Raw genomic sequence first — 17,823 nt, forward strand, 5'->3', positions numbered from 1 at the left:
CCAATCCTCCCTGATTGAAGTATGAGCATGTATTTACTTTGTATGATTGCATATACGAGCTATGCTTTTTGCAGAGCCTCTGTGTTGTATTATAATGAAAACAAAAATAAGTAGACTCTCAACCAGCAGTGTGAAAATAAGCCATCTTGTGAGTCTTTTAGACTGGTCGCCCCATGCTGTGTCAACATATAATGGACAGAACACCATGGGGGTGGCTAAAATGTGTGTTACAAAGCACCGTCAGGCAAGAAGAGTAATCAACCAGTTATGGTCTTTTCACACCAGTGGGCGAGCAGGCATTACGTGCCAGTAATTAAGACATGTTGCATTTTGACTAACGCACAACACAGCACATGTATGGTGTGAACAAGGCACATCAAAAATAATTGTTTTCTATGTGCCCTCATGTTGATCAAAGCTGATCAATGCAGCCCTTAAAGGTGTAAATTCACCTTTAAACGAAAACTGAAAAGGCTCCAAATATCCCAGCCACTGTGCTGGTGTGATGGTCTGTTCACATACACAGAAATACACAGCTCCTGAAGTAAGTACTCATCTTAATGCTTGCAATGGCAAGTGCTAATTGGCCAGCGCAACCATGTGACCAATGAGAAGTACTTCTTTTTTTGGGACTTATTACCAGAACAAGTAGCCTGAGATGCTCATCTCATTGGCCTCATGGAGCATCAATATTTGAGAATGGTGTCAGATCTATATGAAACTATAAAGTCAGTGAGCCCACATCTCTAGTACAATAGAAAGAAATCACTCAAAGAAGAGTGTGTGTCCTCTAATGGGACTTTCAATTTGAATCACTGACAGGTAAGTACTATAAAGTAGAAAGGTAGTAATTAAAAGAATATTTTTATAGTAGAAAAGAGGTAAAACATGATACCTTGATATAACAAAAAAAACGTCTAAAATAGATGCACATGTAGAAATGTAGAAATTGAATATATGATATTAAACATCTCTATTGTGTAATGGTAAACAATCAGGGGCGGACTGACCATTGGGCCACTCAGGCACTGCCCAAGGGCCCCATGCCACTAGGGGGCCCCATCAGGGTTGCCAGCCTCAGTAAAACCAGGGACAGTATGTAAAAATTTGTGTTTTTTTTTTTTACATCTGTCTCTGAAATGTCCCTTACCGACATCCTTTTGGTCTAAAAATCCTGAGATTATAGCTGCCCCACCTCTCCAGTACCTTCTCAGCCATGTCTGTGTATACTGTATGATTGTATACTGTGTGTGTTTGTGTCTACTGTGTGGCCCCATAATCTCTGATTGCCTGGGGGCCCCATAATCTCCAATTGCCTGGGGGCCCCATGAGTTGTCAGTCCGCCCCTGTAAACAATAGACATAACCCAAAGTTTTGAGGCATTTGAGGATCAACCTCTTCTTCAGGGCTAATAGGTTTAGTCACGACAAAATTTTTTACATCTACGGTCAGGAAATTTATAAAACATATACACCGTACTTTCAACATCAGCACCTTTAAAGACCATGTATATAATAGTCAGATTATGCAAAAAATAATTTTCAGGCGCTATACAGGTGCAATTTTTAATGATGTAGCGCTTGAAAAACACTGGCAGTGTGAAAGGGGTCTTATTCAGAGTTTTAAAAAAAAAGGCGGACAGATTTAACAAGCTGCCTAATGGCTTCTTGGCAGCTTTTTCACATGGTTCAGTATTTTGTAACCTCCTTACTGCCATGTGTGTAGGTGAGGCTGTAGCTGTGGTGTTTCATGGTGTCTGATTTTAGAGTCAGCCAGAGATCCAGAGTGCTGGGTACAGGTTGGGGCATAGGCAGACACAGAACTTCTTTTCAGCTGGAATTTGGTGGAACTTAGTTCCACCAACTCTGGCTCATGCCCCTGCTCCCTGCTCACCGCTACCATTTGCAAACACAGAAGTCTGGCTTCTGTGTTTACAAGTGACAGCTTGCCTCCCAACAGCTACCACAGAACAGATCTGCTGAGCAGCTCCTACAGAGTTCAGGATGGGGACAAGAGAGACACAGGTGCCCAGGGTGCAATGTGGATGCCAACACCCCCACTGGATATTCTCTCTGCAAGTGAGAGAGACGGAGCCACTTACAGCGGGCGGGGAGGTACTGGGTGCTTCAGATTATTACAACAACAAAGTAAGGCATGCAGAAGATGGTGGAGCTTTTAAATGGGGAGGGGGTAAATTGGATACAGAGGTAAGCAGCAGTGGAAGAAGACGGAACTCTGTACTCGGTGTGTAGCACACCCCTGAACTCTGCACTCCATATGCAGTGCAACACTGAACACTGCACTCGGTGTGTACCCCAGAATTCTGCATTCTGTATACAGTGCACACCTGAACTCTGCACTCCGTATGCAGTGCACACCCGAACTCTGTGCTCTGTATGCAGTGCGCACCTGAACTCTGCACTCGGTGTGTAGCACACCCCTGAATTCTGCACTCTGTATGCAGTGTACTCCTGAATTCTGCACTCTGTATGCAGTGCACACCTGAACTCTACACTCTCTCCACATGGCTGACAGACAAATTCCCAAAGCTCGTCACACATTAGAATCTTACTGTACAACCTCCTATATATCTGTAGCTATACCCCCGCAGGAGCTGCTTAAGTCAGTTCGTTACTCTGCCTCTCAACCCCAATAACAGTCTCAGCCCTTTCTGGCACATCTGGCAATATTGTAAGTGCAATGACCAATGAGAAACACACACGTTATGATAAAACACAGGAATGGTCTTTACTGTAATATTTCTGTTTAAGAATAACGGACAGTAACACTATATATTCAAGTAATCTACATAAAGAGCAATAACTGAAATTTAAGAGCAATATAGCTCTCAAGCTGCTTTCAGGGGATTCCAAACACTAGAATGTCCCCAGGAGCAGAGGCACACTTAAATGGTAAATAAAGCACAATATGGCACTTCAAATTTGATTGGTTACCTTTACTCGGATTGGCTCTATGAGTCCAGGCAGGAGAAGAGCAGAGGTACGACTCCCTTTGTGTCAGGCCTCACTCTACTCTCCCCTGACACCACAGGCCCAACTTTACACACCTATATAATTCAGCAAGTAATGGCTTAATTTTATAGATAAACTGTCCCACACACCCAATACATATGTAGAGCCCTGAATATGTGTGTACGGATCCGTATGGCCCTAACAGCTTCAGTCCTTTTTGAAGAAAAGATAAGCTTTGGTGTCTTCAGCTAGCCACTTTCGTTGGTGCACTTTAACTCCTGGTTAGTACGGCAAACAGCAAAACTGGCCCAGATTATGACGTGAAACAGACAGAATTTTGTTCAACAAGGTTAGAGGACAATAGTGTCTGCATACAATGTCCCAGAAATGGATAGCCTTAACCTTTATCCCCGTAGTACTACAAGTGTCAGCAAAATGACTATCAGCAATGATGTTTGTATACAGTCTTCAAATAACTCATTCTGTAGTGCAGCGTCTCTGTTCCCTGCAGATGGGCAGAAATGCCCTCTCACCAAATTCTGCGAACAGGGCCCCAGCGAACATCCTGGAACAGGCAGGCTTTCATGGCGACCCAAACGGTCCCTTCACACTGGAACGGTTCACCGTTGGTTGAGATGAGCCTAAATATTCATCTGGGATCCCCTTCTCTCAGGCTGGATGTCCAAACTCGCGGTGGAGGCCTGAATCGCATGGGGAGATCATCAGAGACACAGCACCTCTCCCTCAGGTCTTGTCTCCTCCCTTCCTCAAGGCTGACTGAACTTTACCTCAGGACTAGGCTTGCCACCTGTCTGGGATTCACCTAGGCAGTTCGGGTTTGGAATCATGTGTCTGGGTTTCAAGTGCTTGAAACCCGGACACATTATTCAGACTGGACTATGGCTGCCCAGCAGGGTTGCTGGCTGCAGTTGTCTAAGCTGAGAGTGTCTGTTACACATTCTTTCACACTGCCCAAAGCTAACACTTATGCCGCCTACACATGAGCGGAATGTCCGACAGAAAAATTCAGACGGAAGCTTTTCATCATATATTTCTGATCGTGTGCATGCCTCATCGGACTTTTTTTTTTCGAAAGTTCTGATGGTCCTAGAAATAGAACATGTTCTAAATATTTCCAACGGAACCAATTCCTATTGGGAAAACCGCTCGTCTGTATGCTGTTCCGACGGACCAAAAACGACGCATGCTCTGAAGCAAGTATGAGACGGAAGCTATTGGCTACTGGCTATTGAACTTCCTTTTTCTAGTTCCGTCATACGTATGTTCGTGACGATTGGACTTTGGTGTGATCGTGTGTACACAATACAGAATTTCGTCAGAACTCCATTGGAAAAACCTTCAGAGTTTATTCCGACAGGAAAACCGATCGTGTGTACAGGGAATTTCAATCAATTTTGCCTTGTTTTTTACCTGCTAATATATATATATATATCGTTTATTGAATGCACTGTATATCCCTCAGGGCATACTTTTTATTTACTTTTTATTTAGCACTGCACTTATTTTGATTTTAGTCAGATGTAAAAGGGGAACTCTGCAGATCCAGATGTAAAAGAGGAACTCTGTGGACTCTGATGTAAAGGGGGACTCTTATGATTAACTTCATATGATTAGAAATGTTATTTATTGCTAAATATATTTATAGTTTATACTATAAAAAAAAATCCTGTGCGCCGCTAAAGTGTTTGGGTTTGACTTGAAGAAAAAGTGGCAACCCTACTCAGGACACAAAATGGAGTTTTTTACTTTCCTGTCAGCAAAGCCTGCTGGGATTTGTATTTCTAGCTATATACCAGTCTATGGGGCCATTTTGTGTGGGAACTGCATGTCCCAGAATCCATTGCTGCTCTCCCTGCAGTTCAGTACAATCTCTCCCATTGGCTGTTGCAACTGTGCTTTTAATTGGTTTCTTCTTCCAGCCAATAGGGGCACAAGAAAGAGGCTGCTGAATGCACAGCTCTGTGTGTCTCAGCTCACATTACATTACTTAGTCATTGAAAAGGGGGGGTGAAAAATCTCCCTTACAGTTGTTAGCAGGCAGCTCTCCCTAACTCAAGCTGGAAAACCTGTGTACATTGTTCCGGCCAGCTTGCCGAGATTTGCAGAGTAGATACATATCCACTAACAGCCATGTAGTGCTAAGACCTGCTTAGTACTAATTGGGTGGATACCTTGAGAAAATGCTCATATTACACAGTTTTGGCAAATATTAAAGGAGATTGTATAAAGATTGTGCAGCCAGGTTGTAATATGTATGGCAAGCTGAACACCAGTAATTTTCTTAGCTGGAAGTCCTAAATATATTTGCCTACATAAAATTCAAAAATGAGACATAAGCTCTAGATGTGTGTAACTCCTTGTCTTTGTACGCAGCAGGAAACCAGCACCCAGCATACCCACAGCAGAGAGAAGCTGATGGAGCTTAGGAGCTGCAAGAGTCCTGGATCTTCTAATTAGAATCTCTAAATACATTTAAATGTGGAATTACTCTCTCCAGCCATAAACCTTTTAGGAAATCACTCCCCCTATATGTGGGGGACATGCTAAATGAAAACGTCTGAGAAAAAAAAATCAACGCTACTATTGTTGGGTTTATATGCATGATTTGGATACTCCATGCTCATTTTTTCATTGTAGTACTATTAAAATATGTTAAAGACCATATTTAAAAAAAATCTACGGTAAGCTCAAACAAAAATTCGATTTTAGCAAGTATAATTAGATTGAATGAGTACATCTGGGATTCTGTAAGGCTTGCACTTCCCTATGAAACAGTATTAGAGGGTTATGCTTATTCTGCATTACTTTACTACAAAGGTATAATTATTGTGATCTCATCGCCGCATCTTACAAATTTAACACAGGAATGCAACAGCTTTTGGAAAACATTATGAGTTTGGGTTTGTGCAGTTGTCCTATTTCCAATTACTTGATTGATAAAAAATCTGTTTCTATTATTACATGATATCCTTGAACTCTGAGGCAAACCATGCACACGCGTAATGAAGGGCGATGAGGATTGATGCATGCTTTTACATTTTCAGAGCTTATTAGTAAATGGTCTTTCTTGTCCAAGTTGACAATGCAAGGAATAATAAAAGCTGACATCACTCCGTCTAGACACAGCTTATCAATGATATTGCAGGGCTGCTAGAGTCAGCAGAAATGATTTTAGTCAGGAATAAAAGGAAATATCTCAAGGTGCACAATATGTTTTTTTTTTTTTTTTTTTTAAGTTTCAAGTATTAAGAAGCTATTTATAGTTAGAAACAAAGTGGGCCTGTTCCAGAACAGAGAAATCTGTTGAGCAGACCGCATTATCCTTGACCTTGAGTGAGCATAGCAAGTAGGGTGCAAGTGTCCAGAAATAGAGACAAGACTTGTGGAGCATGCAGGTGATGGGGAACAAATGCAGCACCTAAGTTTGTGGTCACATGACATGGTGGTCCTGAGTCTTCTGTCTTCTTGTGGGCACAAGAGGCAGGGTTCTTCAGGTGTCCAGATCACAGCCTACAGGTCTATTAGCAGGGTTCTGTCAGGATCCAGAAGATAGGTGATGATGTCAACGCGAGGGTACTTTAAACACTTTAGCGCTCACACTTGTATACCCCTTATGGACCAGAGTCTTTTTTTTTTACTTCTGCCATAAGCTTATGTGATAATGACTTTTTATTGCTTAAGGTAATAAAGTGAAACATATTGTTTTTTTCAGGACAAACAAAGCTTTTTCTTCTCTTTCATTCATCTCAACGCTCGTAGATCTTTACAAAAATTAACTATATTAAAGCAGAACTACACAGCTTCTGAGTACCACAAACTAAAAGCAATATTTATACAGAGCAAGTCCCCATACCTTCCCAAAAGGAGAGATGATGTGAAAAGGGGGAATTTAAAGTGCCTAAAAATAGTAAACATAGTACAATATAAAAAATCCAAAATTTTATTTATACTAAGTTAAAAATAGAATGTCATAAAAACATATTGTATCAACACGATGTAGACTTATAGTATAACTCTTTTGTGCATCAGTGCAGGGTATGGTGTGTATGGATTGACAAGTTTCGCCCAGATAAGGGGCTTCTTCAGGATCCAATTTTCAGTATTGATAAATCTAATAACTAATAAATAATACAGACAGTATATTAATTTCACACAGTACATCTATCTATAATTGAATAGAAGATCTATAATTTAATAGAAGAACCGAACATGTAAAAAAAAATCATATGTATAAGTGGTCCAAACACTGTCATATATCTAGTGAGCTATATCAGACAGAGAGAGAGAGCGCTCTCGACCAACCAGTGAAGACCACCCCTGAGCTTTCTTTTATTTATTAGATGAACCTAGCATCCAGCTCCCATTGGTGGCCTAATGTCAAGTAGTAATAATGCAGAAGAGAAGAGTAGAATCATGTCATCCAATAAATAGCATTAAAAGGATTTTACTGTGTGTACAAAAAGTCCTATATTTTGGGTGATATTGTTTTTTAAAATAATTTTATATGCAAACCAAAAACACCAAAGTAACAAAAAAAAATTATACTTTAATCATATATATATGTAGCACTGACCCCCGAAGGAGCAGCTGATTTAATTGGGCTTACGTTACTTTCTTGATCTCGTGTATGTCTAGGGGTTTCCTGAGGCAGATGGCCCTAGAACTGCAGAGACTGACACCAGATCCACTTAAGGGATTTTTATTTGCAAGAAGAATAAACGAAACACAGTCTCTCAAAGTAGGGTTAGAGGGTTTAGGTAGGAAAGTCCAAGTACTCTTAGAACTAAGTCAAATAGAAAAAAAGAGTCTCTCACATTAGGAAATCCAGAGAATAGCCATTCACAGCTGGATCCTCACCCTTATCAGATAGTCCTTCTCTCACCAGGCCTAGCAGCCAACAGGGTGCTTAAATAAAACAAAGTCTCTGCCACAGACTTTTTGTAGAACACTTGAATAAAGTCTCTGCCACAGACATGTTGTAAAACACTTCGATAACTGAAAGATGTAGAAAACGTAGAGAACCCTCGTACGGTACCAGTATTTTGCAGCCGGTCCGGCGATACCATACAAGATCAGATTCGCTTGGGGTCTTTCAACTTAGGCTCCAGGCTTCTTCTGAGAAGCCAACCTTTGCGTGGCCTTCTCCCGAAGAGCCCTCCCCTGGATGCTTCTACAGTTGCTGGGCCTCTCCACAAACCGAGATGGCACCTGACCACCTCCGAATCCCTCCTTCAGTTACTTTGTCTCGGGCCAGCCAGCCCCGAGACTTGGAGTCGGGTGGATCCGCACCCCAGGCCATGAGAGCCCTGGGGGCTGGTCAGGAGAACCAGGACCAAACAGCCAGAAAGCACTTCTGGACCAGAACCCCAAAACACGTGATGTCAGCACCTTAAGTACCCCATTCCAGAATGCACAGCAAGAGTGACACTTCCACTGGGCTGGTTCCGGGAGAGAACTGGCACTCAATGCACCTAACTGGACTGCATTCTAGCACTTGTCATAGATGACAGCACCACCTATGGTCAAGCAGAACACAATGCAATCCAGCCACACTGATACTGAGACCAAAATTTAGTGTAATTGAACCCAAAACCAAACTGCGGCTCCAGGAATATTAAATGACAAAAATACATAGTGCGTGCTCTTCAGGAGCCGGCGCTACATATATATATATATATATATATATATATATAGTTACATAGTCACACAGTAGGTGAGGTTGAAAACAGACACAAGTCCAACCTATGTGTGTGATTATATGTCAGTATTACATTGTATATCCCTGTAAGGTGCTTATCTAATTTTTTTTAAACTATTGATGCCCCCCCCGCTGAAACCACCGCCAGTGGAAGGGAATTCCACATCCTTGCTGCTCTTACAGTAAAGAACCCTCTACGCAGTTTAAGGTTAAACCTCTTTTCTTGTAATTTTAGAGAGTGGCTACGTGTCTTATTAAATTCTCTTCCACTAAAAGGTTTTATCCCTATTGTAGGGTCGCCAGTATGGTATTTGTAAACTGAAATCATATCCCTTCTCAGAGAGAATAAGTACAGTGGTCACAACCTTTCTTCATAACTAATTTCCTCCAGACCCTTTATTAGCTTTGTTGCCCTTCTTTGTACTCGCTCTATTTCCAATACATCCTTTCTGAAGACTGGTGCCCAGAACTGGACAGCACACTCCAGGTGGGGCCGGACCAGAGTCTTGTAGAGTGGGAGAATTATCACTTTATCCCTGGAGTTAATCCCCTTTTTAATGCATGCCAATATTCAGTTTGCTTTGTTAGCAGCAGCTTGGCATTGCATGCCATTGCTGAGCCTATCAACTACTAGGGCCCCAGGTCCTTTTCCATCCTAGATTCCCCCATAGGTTCACTCCATAGTAAGTAGATTGCATTCATATTTTTGCCACCCAAATGCATTATCTTACATTTTTCTACATTGACCCTCATTGGCCATGTAGTTGCCCACCCCATTCATTTATTCAGATCTTCTTGCAATGTTTCCACATCCTGCTGAGAAGTTATTGTCCTGCTTAGCTTAGTGTCATCTGTAAATACAGAGATTGAGCTTTTTACCCCATCCTGCAGGTCGTTTATGAACAAATTAAACAGGATTGGTCCCAGCACAGAATCCTGCGACAATTTGCCACTCCTGGCCATTCCGAGTATTTGCCATTTATCACCACCCTCTGAACTCGCCCTTGTAGCCAGTTTTCAATCCATGTACTCATCCTATGGTCCATGCCAAAGGACCTTACTGTAAGGTGTTCGTCTTCTAGATTCCCCTGGATAGCCTAGGCTGGAGTGGCTCAATGGAGGTCCCAAACGCCGGCGGTTAACCAAATACACATACACTCATGGGTACGTGGTAACTGATTACAGGGTTTAATGGAGAGTGGACCGTCTTTTATATGGTAATTTACAAAGCCCTGCCCTGTAAGATTTTACACATACATCAACAATTTTCTTAAACTCATGACATTATGTAAGTCAAAGGTTAAATACAATCTTCTGATAGTTATTTTGCCTTTTCAGCATCTGCTGACTGACCACATTCTTGCGTAACCAGTCCTTATCTTAGCTTTGTGCTTCTCACCACAGACAGATGTTTCCTGATATGTCAATATCTTGCATAGACCCTTCTGGAGAGACATACATATATCTATCATCTAGTCACGCTATCTATATAGTTTGTCACGTAGGCCAGTATGTTTGTAATTCTAAATTCTGAACCTATTTAAATGCACGCCTAAGCATATTATCTTAGACCTTTGACTTAGTACATCTTTGGTAACCTCAATAGGTATTCCCTTATAATCCTCCCTTTGATCATTCTGTGATTTACATAATGATCATTCCTTTTCTAATTTAATAGCACAGGCTTCATACTCCGAACCCTCGTGCTCTTGGTTTTTATACCGTACCGTTGGACCTTTAACAATGGAAGTGAGTTTCAGATCCTCCGGAGCGGCCGTGTTTCCCTTTTTACATAAACATTTGATTATCTTATAACAGGCATATAAAAATAGAATGAAGAGAATCACAGTGGCAATTGTCATGGCAGTATTTCGGAGCCAAGATATTAATCCCCCAAAACTAAAACTGCTCGAGAATGGATCCCAGTTTTTTCCTATATTTCTTGCCTCTTTCTGTAGTTTATTTACCTCTTCCCTGTGTTGGGCAATAACGTCATAGTAGTCTGGGACTTCGATGCTGGTATTATGAATCCAGGTACAGCACTCATAATCCTCAGTAGTCTCACAGAGGCCAGTAAGGGCTGCACTCATACTTTCTATAGCCAACTCATGTAGTTCTAGTTGCTTCCTAATTGCCCTAGTTTCTAGATTTAGTTTGGTTATGTCATCAGAATTTTCCTCCAGAATCTCATCAATTATGCCAGTGTAATTATTTAATCTTTTCATTAGGTCAATTCCCCATCCTGTCCAGGAAGGGAACCATGCCCAGGCCATATCTTTTTCTAAAAACAATTCTCGTTTATTACGGTGTCTAAGGGGATATCTAGGATGCATGCTAGCTTCAAGGAGGTGACTTCCCTTGTTATCCCCTAATACCCCCATGATAGGAACCAGGGCTGCAAGGTAACACCACCCCTGGGGTTTGGTTGGGATCCAGGGGTGACAGAGTTTGCCGCAGCATATATATGTGGTATTTCCTAGAGCTAGGGGCCGTTTATGGAACACGTTCCTAAGAGTATCAGAAAGGCCAGAGAGCATCAGAATTGACATTAATTGGTGTATTGTAGACTTGGTACTGGAGCTAAGAAAGTCTAAAAAGGTGGCATTTAGGGTGGGATCTGAAGTATGGAAGAAAGAAGGACTGTTAAGCGATGTCATTGAAATGTTAAGTTTTGCTTGTTTGCAAACCTCGGCTCCATCTGTGGTGTTTCCCAGTTGGAAACACCAGTCTGGGAAGTGGCTTCTACCTATAATTTGGAAAGTGAGGGTTTTATTTGGAAGGGTCCTAGTAACATTCTTTAGGACAATAGGGGGTGTTCCATTAAGGAGGGGGGTAAAATTCAAGGGGACTGCCATGAGAGGGATTCTAGCTGTACTGGGATGTAGCTTGCTGCAGATCCAGCATTTCTCAAAACCGGATTTTTGAGCATAGCTATATTTGAATTTTGGTAGTAACATCTTGTCAGTCAGTCCCTTAGGTGACTCATTAACGGGTATAATACTTCTGCTATGTCTTTGGCCGGGGGTATTATTCATCTTAGGTGGTCCACATATCCCTTTTAATAGACCTAAGTCTTTTGGATGATATATACAGTTGGCTATAAACCATGTGGGCAGGAATACAAATAGTACCAGACTACCCCAAAGGCATACAGCCTTCCCTGACACTGAAGGTAAAAACATTTCTACAAGTTCTTATGCTTGTCCTTCCTCCTCGCTATCATGTAGGGTTTCAAGGGTTAATTGTCCAATGCCTTCCTGAATCTCTTGCAGTTCCGGTAGCTGTTCGGGTGGGTCGGGTCCTCCTTCAATAGGTGGGGGGTCGGGGGTTGTGGGAAGCGGTGGGCACTTTTTCAGCCTGCTGGCGTGGATCCAGGTGTTTCCTTGGTCAGTCAGGACCGCAGTTCTGGACACCTTTTCAACCTTCCAAGGTCCAGAGTAGATTGGTCCGATCCTCTTTTTGTGGGCCAGTTGCTTGACTAGCACTTGATCTCCTGGGATGAAGGGGTGTGTTGGCTCTGTGGAGAGAGGAGAGAAGGTGACAGAAACTTGTTCGTTCATTTCATGAAGCATACTTACCAGGTTTTTCACGTACATTTCCTGTTGGGAATAAATGTCAATATCAGTGTCTTGGTCTAATGGGGGTAATTCTATGTTTGCGGGGACTCCCATCAAAATTTCAAAAGGTGAAAGTTTCGTTCTAGCGTGAGGTGCCGTCCTAATCTGGAATAGCACAGAAGGGAGGTGATCAAGCCATCCCTTCATTGTGCCCCCTGTGGCCTTTTTCAATTTATCCTTTATATTTCTATTCATTCTTTCCACTACCCCTGCACTTTGAGGGTGATAGGGGATGTGTAGTTTCCATTGCAGCCCTAACAATTTAGCCACAGCCTGGGTAACGGAGGAGCTGAATGCAGGTCCCCTATCTGACCAAATAGATGTTGGTATGCCAAACCTACAAATCCAGTTATTCAGCAAGCATTTTGCTGCTATATTGGCTGTCTCACCTGCACAGGGAGTGGCTTCAACCCAGCCTGAAAATTTATCTATGACAACGCACAGGAATTTTAGGTTCCCCTTTTGTTTTGGCATGTGTGTGAAGTCTACTTGTAAATCTGTAAGGGGACCTATTGGTGGGGGTAGATGACCATGTAGGCCATGCCGTTTGCCCTGCACATTGTTTTGAGCACAGGTAAGGCAACTTGTGGTCAGGAGTTTGACTTGTTTGTTCAAGGCGTGTGTGCAGAAAGATTTGGTGTACATAGTGGCTAAAGGGACGGCACCTATGTGTCCTGGACCATGAAGGTAGGAGAGAATTAGAATACTGCTTGCCTCAGGTATTCCCAATATCTTCCCCTCTTTTGACCACAGACCCTCTGGGTCTTTGGTCAAGCCAGCCTTCACCCAATACAAGACATCTTCCTCAGTGGCTAATGATTGCATTTGTGCCACTACAGATTTAAAGTTAGGACAGGTGAAATGATCCTTAAAGTACATGGACGTGGGGGTGGGCTCCTGGGTGGAGGACTGGGCTGCCTTTTTCGCTTCTCGGTCAGCTAAGGCATTTCCCTTGGAAAGTCTGCTATTATCTGAAGAATGTGCTTTTACTTTAATTATTGCCACCTCTTTTGGGAGCAAAATAGCCCGAAGAAGTGCCTGAATCTGGGTAGCATTGGAAATAGGTTTATTATCTGTTGTTTTAAAACCTCTTTTAGCCCATATTACTCCGAAGTCATGCACCACCCCAAATGCATATCTACTGTCTGTGTAAATGTTCACCTTCTTATCTGTAAATAAAATGCAGGCCCTGGTGAGGGCTTCTAGTTCAGCCACCTGAGCCGAAGAGGGGGGCAGTGGTTTGGCTTCTAATACCTTGTTTGGCAACTGGACTATTGCATATCCTGTTTGGAAGGTGGAATCGGAGGGACGGGAGCAACTACCGTCCACAAAAACATAGTCTGCATTGGTAATCGGTACGTCGGTGAGGTCTGGTCTTGGTGATGTGATAGACTCCACTCGTGTTATACAGTCATGAAACTGGTCTGGGTCTTGTGGTAGACGTAACATGGAGTGCAAGAGATGGACGGCAGGGTTGTTGGCGGGAACATATTTGAGAGACAGATTGTCTGTGTTCATGAGGGAAATCTCATATCCACTGAGTCTTTGTGAGGTCATGTGTTGGGTGTTCATGTTCTGTATGAGGTGGGTGACAGAATGTGTGGTGTAAAGCGTCATCGGGTGTCCCAAGACCATCTTGTTGGCATCTTGTACGGCCATAGCACAGGCGGCTAAATTCTGAAGGCATGATGGCATGCCTTGAACCTGAAGGGGGAGTTTTTTAGATAGGTAGGAGACAGGGCGGTAGCCTGTTCCATGCTGTTGTGTCAAAACCGCGGCAAAAGAGGTCCCCGAGACTACACAGTATAGTTGAAAAGCTTTACCATAGTCTACCAACCCCAGGGCGGGTGCACATGACAAACTGTTCAATAGGGCCTGGAAGGCTTTAAGCCGTTCCTCTGTCCAATCAACCTGTCTAGGGGCTGTTGAGGCGGTGGCCTCTCTTAGTATACCATCATAATGAGAACAGTCGGGGATCCACTGGCGGCAATATACCACAGCGCCCAAGAATGAGAGCAGGGCTGCCTTGTCTTTTGGGGGGCTCAGAGCTTGTAGGGCTGCGGCGCGTTTGGGGGAGACCATCCTTGTCCCCCTTTTTAGTATGCACCCCAAGTATTCCACTTGTGGCATACACCACTGTATCTTCTTTCTGGATGCTAAATGTCCGATGTGGGCTAGATGGTTCAACAGAGATGTGGAATCGACCGCACAATCTTCAGCAGTGCGACTGCACAAGAGCAAGTCGTCCACATACTGTATTAGCACCGACCCTCGCTCAGGCGTCCAAGATTTGACAGTCTCATTGAGTACCATAGAGAAGGCAGCAGGACTATCAACATACCCCTGAGGCAGGCGTGTCCAGGTTAACTGACCCGTCAACTGGCCCTCCGTCCAGGAGAAGGCAAACATAGGCTGGGCCTCTTCCGCAATGGGAATGCTAAAGAAGGCATTTGCTAAATCAATCACTGTGTAGCATAGAGAATGTGCCGGTATACATGAGAAGATAAAAGTGATATCTGAGACTAGGGGCGGAAGTGGAATCACTTGTTTGTTAACTGCCCTTAGGTCTTGTACAAGTCTCCACTCCCCACTGGCCTTTTTTACGGGGTAAATGGGCGTGTTCCAGGGACTGATGATTGGTTTCAGGATACCTTTTGATATGTAATCATTAATTTGAGGGGAGATGCCTTTGACTTTCTCTGGGGGTAGGGGATACTGTTTTTGATATTGTATCCCCGCATCTGATCGCATTTGGGGTGCATATGGTGTGCAATTAATAAAGCCCACACTACCTTTGTTTTCTGCCCAAATTGTGTGATGGTCAAGGGAGGAAGGTATCATTAGAAAGAAACTCCTGTGTGCATGTCTTTTTGGGCTGTGTAAGTCACAAAGAGGGGAACTCGCAGTGAGGGAGCCGTCTTTGTCAAACTTAATGGTAATGTTCAACTGGGATAATAAATCTCTGCCCATTAGGGACACTGGACAGGAAGTCAGGACAGCGAAACTCTGCATACATAGCTCTAGTCCATCCGGGGTAGAGACTGGTAAAGGCGGGGTGACAGAATGAGTAACCGATGTCCCATTTATTCCAATAGAGTGTCCCTCAGTACACAGTGGTGTGTCATACCTCTCATCATTTAATGAGCTAAAAGTGGCACCTGAATCAAGCAGGAAACACACTATGTGGTTGTCTACGCGTAATATAACTTGTGGTAGACTCTTCCATGATAGGTTGTGGCACACCAGACTGAGGGAAGGGACATACTCTAGGCATCCCTATTGGGGGTGTGTTTGTCGGGTAGACGGCCACTGCATGGGGATTCGAGGGGGAGGTCTGTTAGAGGTTGGGGTGTAGGGTGGCTGTGCAAGCGCATGGTTTTGAGATGGTGTTTGGGGAGGTGGCGGATATTGGGGGTACCTTGTAGTGTGAGGGGGGGGGCGATTAGCAGCGTTGTACCCCCTTCCCCTGCCCCTTGGATAGCTCGCCCTCTGTCTATATGGGCACTGTGATTTCCAATGTCCCTGTTCCCCACAATTAAAACATCCTTGGTCAGGTGGGTTTGGGTTTGTGTTTGTGGTTTGTGTTTGTGTCAAGGAGGGGAAAATTCCCCCTTTTTGTTCAAAGACTCCTGAAGTCTCTCTGGACCTAGCGTCCTTCATGAATTCATCTGGTGCTTGCTCCGCCCATTTGGGGTTTGTGAATTTAAGTAATTGCGTCACTTTGGGATTGCCTCCCGACATGATGGTAGTAGTAAATAATTGTGGTGTGGCCCCATCTACAGCTTTCCATAGGGAGTATACTCTGGTACAGTAATCATAGAATTTCTCTTTAGGTTCCTGCTTGGCTAGGATCAGTTCTTGGAGTGCAGATGGTCCTTTGTATAATTTGGACCAATGACCTCCCATGCCTTTCCAAAAGGATATCCAATCCTTATCGGTCTGGATATGGGTTGTCCATAGGTCGTCTACAGGGGCTACTTCTGGGCTGTCTGGGTCTACAATGCTAAGAATACTTTTTATGTCATCTTTGTCAAGCCCTGTGCCTGCACTATATTTTGCCAGAAAGGTACCTGCATCTCGTGGATACTTCTTGGGATTGGGACATAGTTCTTTTATTTTGGAGAGTGTACCCAAAGGTAATGGTATATGCACCTCGGTGTTCCCCATGGTCATCAAAGGTGCTTTGAATGAAGCCCCTACTGCTTCTTTCTCAGTTTCCTCTTCTATGGATAATGTCCCTGTTTTACTAATTGGACCTGACTCCTCAGTTTTGGGAATAGGTGTCTCTTTTGTATGGCTTCTTGTAGTGGTGGGGGACAGCGCTATAATCCTATCCTGCGCTTCTTTTAACATTTCCTCCTTCTTCCCTAATTGCCTTCTTAACTTTTCTAGTTCCTTTTGTAAGTCCTCCATCCTATGTTCCTCTCTCTCTTTTCCCTCCTGGAATTCCTTCTCCCTTTTTTCCAAGTCTTTCTGATACATTTCTAACACTATTTTCCTATCCACTTCTGCCTTTTCTGCCTCATCGAGGGCTATTTCTTTTTGTTTTAGGTCTTCCATAAGTGTTTCTAACTCAGTTCTCCTTTTCCCTATTCTCTCTTCTTCCTCCTTTTTCTTCTCTTCAAACTCTTTTATCTTTGCCTCTAATTCCTGCTTTTCGGGACTACCCACCTCTTCTTGTCCTGTAACTTCTTCCTGTCTCCCCTCTTCCTCTCTGCCCCTACTTACTTGTTCCCATTGGGCCACTTGTTGTGGTGTTGCTGTGGTGTGTGCTATGGCGGCTAGGACTACAGGATCCAGTGAAGGATATAGTTGAAGGTATGAACCTGGCGTCCCCTCTTCGTTTTTTACCATAACATAAGGTGGGGGTGGACATTGAGGCGGGGGAGGGGGAGGTGAAGGGGGTGCAGGGGCTTCAGCCATAGCACTGGGTCCTATATTTGGAGTAAGCTTTGTAGTTTTATTAATATGCTTCTTTTTATATTTGTGTAGACATTTATCCCATGCATGGTAACAATCTTTTATATATTGAATATTTTCCCACTTCCCTGGAGGGTACGAATTTTTGTGGATTTGGCATATTTTACTTACTTCCTGCCAGTCTTCCTCAGTACAGGGACCATATGGCCCTGGGTCATGTATCCCCAATTGCTGACACCTTTCTCGGACTTGTGTCCAAAATGGTTCTACCTGGGGGCCATGGATCATATTACTGACAAATTCATAGGGTGATGGGGTGGCCATGGTTTGGGTTGCTGCAGAATTCCCCATCTAGTAGTCTGGGCAGTGTGTGTCTAGTGGCAGGACACAGGTGATAACACCCGGTTTGTCCAACAATCCGGTCTCTGGTCTGGGAGTAGGATCCCTGATCTTTTTTGGGGCAGATGGACTTATATAAAACTATGAAGATTTACCCTTAATATACGATGAAGGGTAAATCTTTCCTGGTGGCGGGATATACCCCTCTTACACCAAGTCTGCAAGAGAAGCCTGTAGGTCTAGTGGTCAAAAGAAT

This window comes from Lithobates pipiens, unplaced genomic scaffold (genome assembly GCF_037356315.1).
Source record: "Lithobates pipiens isolate NorthernLeopardFrog02 unplaced genomic scaffold, aLitPip1_a1.2 Scaffold_8, whole genome shotgun sequence".
Lineage (NCBI taxonomy): Eukaryota > Metazoa > Chordata > Amphibia > Anura > Ranidae > Lithobates > Lithobates pipiens.